Raw genomic sequence first — 4,462 nt, 5'->3', positions numbered from 1 at the left:
TTGACACTTAGATCTGACAAGAGAGATAGCTGGTGACCATCTCAAGAGGGAAGCCTGTGGATTGGTGTGGAAAAAACAAAGTCTAATTGGAGTGAATTGAAGCAAGAATGAAAATATATGAATAAAGATAGAAATTTATAAAAAACACATTTGTCCAAGGATTTTGGCTGTAAAGATCAACATAATGTTGGTAACATGGATTCAAAAAAGATATACTGTAGGGTAATATATAACTGGATAGCATGTTTTTTTAAATCTATAGTCTTTTAGTTTAAGTAGATTATTATTTCTTTTTAGAGAAAGATTTTTGCTATAGGGTACATACACTTGCCAGAGAGACAGAGAGACAAAAAGCAAGAAATTATCCCCCTTGGGTGATGGCCACACAGCAATCACTTCCTCATTTTCCTCTTGGGATCTTGGATACGCACACACATGCACCCGGCATGAGTATTAAGCTGCCAAATCCGGGACTTGAACCATGGTCGACTAAGTGAGAGTCCAGTGACATAATCATTTTGCCATCTGCTGGTCCCTAAATAAACTTTTTTAGAGATATAAGCTTCAGAATTTTATTATCTTGGCATTTGCATTAGGCCATTATCTCTTTAGTTTCACAGAGTTACAGATCATGAGTGGAAATGAAGAGAAAATATAGATTCAGAACATCCACTGATGTTTTTAAAACTACGAATGTATTTTGACATAAACACTGTATCGTATGCAATCATTTCTTTGTAAGTGATTTTTTGGTAAAGCTATCAGACATGCTAGCATTATTTTTACCTGAGTATTTGACAGGAATATGTTTAAATCACTATATAAATCAAGTCACCTTCCTGGCATTGTTACTCTAGAAGAAAGTGGTTGAACAGATTATGGAAAGAGTGAGAACATTTTAGTCTATTCTTTCCAGTGGGGCTGGATTGTATGATATAATAAAATTGTTCATTAGTAAAATTTACTGAGTTAATGTAGATTTTATGCTATTCGATAAAACATAGCAACAATGAAGTTAACTGAGCTTTTTTCTCCCTGTCTTTTCATTATTTGCTTTAAGAGAAAAATTTTGAGGAATTTCTGATGCCAGGAAACCATAAAATGAGTGTGTGTTTAGCAATCAGGATGACTTACCTCATGGTAGTTGGCACATATGTAATTACAACTTGTATTCCAGTTATTTAAACCGAGATATTGTTGATCAAGTTGTACATACTGATAGTAGAAAATCTCTAAGATAAGAAGAGAATCTTCAGAGGATGACCTCACTGAACTGGTAAGCTAGCTTTCTTCAGATTTTGAAGATTTCCCCAGTTCTTCCATAATTCATCAGTGTCTTGGCCATTTTCTGGTAAGTCATGGTCTTCTGGTTGCCTTTTATTTTCCCCCAAAGTTCAAGTTTTTCTTTATTTTTTGATACAAATTGGAAGATGCCTTTGCTTCTGTCTACCCACTAAATACAAAATACCATCTCAGGATTATGCAGGGATTCGTGAAGATATTCGGACACTTGGAAATTCTTCCTGCCTTTTCATCCCTTTTGCTGGAAAAGGACAGGTGGCACTGACTGGTTTTCAGTTACGTTCTGAAAAGACCCATGAATATTTCCTTTAAAATAGCAGTCTGCAGCACTGTTTCTTATGGTTCGCCAGTTATAGAAAGGTTCCTCTGGAGGCAACATCCCACCACAGCTGGAATTTCCTCTGACACAAAGATAATGGTTGATGAAAGTCAGGTAATTTTTGTAGTCTGGAGAGTACTGAAGGTCTCCAGTTGAACGTTGCCTTAGTACCTAAAAAGCATCTTCAAACGCTTGACCCAACGTGTCTTGTTCAACACAAGTCATGCTTCATTAATAAATTGATGACTGTCCATCAGAGCCAAGTCTACTATCCACTTGTACAAAGTAGAAATAACCTTCTCCTCCATCAAAACACCCTTCTGCATCACTCCCTAAATAGATTTTTAATCCTGCAAGTCAGATGCATTATACAGTGGAGAAAGTGAATATGTTTTTTGCTTTGGAATAATGATAAGAATGGGGAAGCACTAGGAAAATCCTGAAAGATGTTGTCATTTTAATTTTAAATGAGAATCTGGTGTTTCTGTATTTTCTTTTTCTTTTTAATTTTTATTATTATTATTTTTTTTGAGATGTTTTCGCTATAGGGCTCGTGTGCTCGCCAGACAGACAGAGAGAAACATAGAGACAGAAAGCGAGAAATCACCCCCAGAGGGGATGGTCACACCACAATCACTTCTTCTCCATTCTCCTCTCAGGATCTTGGGCATGCACACACACGCGCCCGGCATGAGTTTTAAGCCACTGGGTCTGGGACGCGAACCGTGGTCGACTACGTGGGAATCCAGTGACATAGCCATTACGCTAACTGCCGGTTCCCTGTATTTTCTTATTTTTCAATAAAATTTCAGTTTTTTTTTTAAAAGAAAAAAATAAACTTTAAAAATTTAAAATTTTCTGTAATCCCAGGAACTCTGAAGGGTGAGACAGAAGGACTAAGAGTTTGTTACTGGCCTGGGCAACATGATGGAGATCTTAGTTAGAGAATAGCCAGGTATGGAAAGATGTGTCTGTGGTCTCTGCTGGGTGACTGAGGCAGGAGGATTATAAGAAAGCAAGACTCTGTTTTAATGAAAAAAAATTCTTGGGACCAGCAGTTAGTGTAATGGCTATGTCACTGGACTCCCATGTAGTCAACCACGGTTCGCGTCCCGGACCCGGTGGCTTAAAACTCACGCCGGGTGCGTGTACTTGCATGCCCAAGATCCCGAGAGGAGAATAGAGAAGAAGGGATTGTGGTGTGGCCAACCCCCCTGGGGGGTGATTTTTCGCTTTCTGTCTCTCTGTCTCTGTCTGTCTGGCGAGCGCACACGCCCTATAGCAAAAACATCTCCAAAAAAAAAATTCTAATAAAATTTTTCAGGGAAAAATAATATGATATGGAAATAAATGTTTAATAACATAAGAAAGATAAACCTATAACTTAATTACCTCCATGCATTTTCTCTCTAACTTTGTTTTATGCTTTAGCCAATATTTTTTGACATTTTTAAGACTTTTAACACCATACATTTTAAAAATTATTCTGCTTCCCACAAGTTTTAATTACAGAATTTTTAAAGTTTAAAAATTTTTCTTGGAAAAATTTTTACTGGTCTAGAAAATGCATTTTAATTATTGGTACATGGATATATTTATATATGATGGAAGTATAGAGCAGCATATACTTAACATATGGAAAGAAATATTTTCTATATTACCATCATAAACTAAACATGGAAAGATCAATCAAACTACATTTGAAGGACAACTGTCTAGCAAATAAATAGCTATAGGTTTTTATATACAAAGCTTGCTCCCCAATAGTAAAATTATTTCCCACAATTCATTTATAAATCCTAAGCAAATTGGCAGAATATGGATCAATGCATTTCATCTCTCACTCCTTAAGATCAATGGAAAGAAAAGGAACATGATCATTTAGATACTAAATGCATTTGGTAACTTCGTGGATATGAAAATTTCAATCAAGAATTACAAAGCCTTTAATAGTAACCCCTGTGGAAGACTCTTCTGTAACAAATACTACAATCCTTGGAGCATTGGTAAGATCTAATAAGGAGTGAGGTCATAAACTTGAACTTTTATGATATTATGTAGAGATATCTAGACATTAAGTACAGCCTTTAGGGAAGAGTTTTATAGGATTGTCAGAGGCTGTCAGAAGATATGAAGCACTGTTCAATGAACCAAAGCAACTCTGCTAAAACTGACACAGATCAAGTACTTAGGAACAGTACAACCTTCCACAATGACCTGAGCCAAAAATAATTAGCAGAAGTAGGTAATATAAAGAAGTTACATGAAAACTGAAACTGGCTTATACTGACTACAACTTTTTTATTATCACTAAATATTTATTGAGTAGCTACTTGAATAAGGTACATGAATTGCAAATAAATAATTCTGTCTTGTCTCTGGGCAATGGGGCCATCCGGTTAAGACTGCTAACATCTTACTATGTATCAACAAGAGGGATCAAGGCTTGTCTTAAAGCTCAAAATAAAGCAAGGCTCTATCAGGAAAGGGGGAGGGTAAACCTCGAATGGAGAGTCTGGTGTGCGTTCCTTATTTTTTCTCAGTACTGTAGCCTTCTCTCTTCTCTGCAAAGAACATTATCTCTTCCTTCTGGGAAACTCACCCTCTCTGCAATAAAATTTAAGATGAAACTGATACTCAGGAAACTTAGCCCTTTCTCATCTCCCTCCAAACCACAGAGGAAATCTGACCCAGACTTCTCCACCAAGGATAGTACTTTATTTCCCTGAGCACAGTGGCTGAGCCAGTTAGAATTCTTCCTAAGCCAGCTAAAGTCTTTTCCTGGGGTTCTAAATGCAGAAATTGGGTAGGTAAAAATCTCTCCTTTTCTGTGCTATAATA

The 4,462-nt window shown here is 36.6% G+C and overlaps 1 pseudogene; it reads right to left on the bottom strand.

Annotated features, from left to right (window-relative positions):
• Positions 1-1,113: 1,113 nt before the first annotated feature.
• Positions 1,114-1,846, bottom strand: LOC102478337 (transcription factor Spi-C pseudogene; annotated as a pseudogene).
• Positions 1,847-4,462: the final 2,616 nt, after the last annotated feature.

This window comes from Tupaia chinensis, unplaced genomic scaffold, assembly GCF_000334495.1.
Source record: "Tupaia chinensis unplaced genomic scaffold, TupChi_1.0 Scaffold000437_1, whole genome shotgun sequence".
NCBI lineage: Eukaryota > Metazoa > Chordata > Mammalia > Scandentia > Tupaiidae > Tupaia > Tupaia belangeri.
This window is presented reverse-complemented; position numbering and strand designations above follow the sequence as displayed.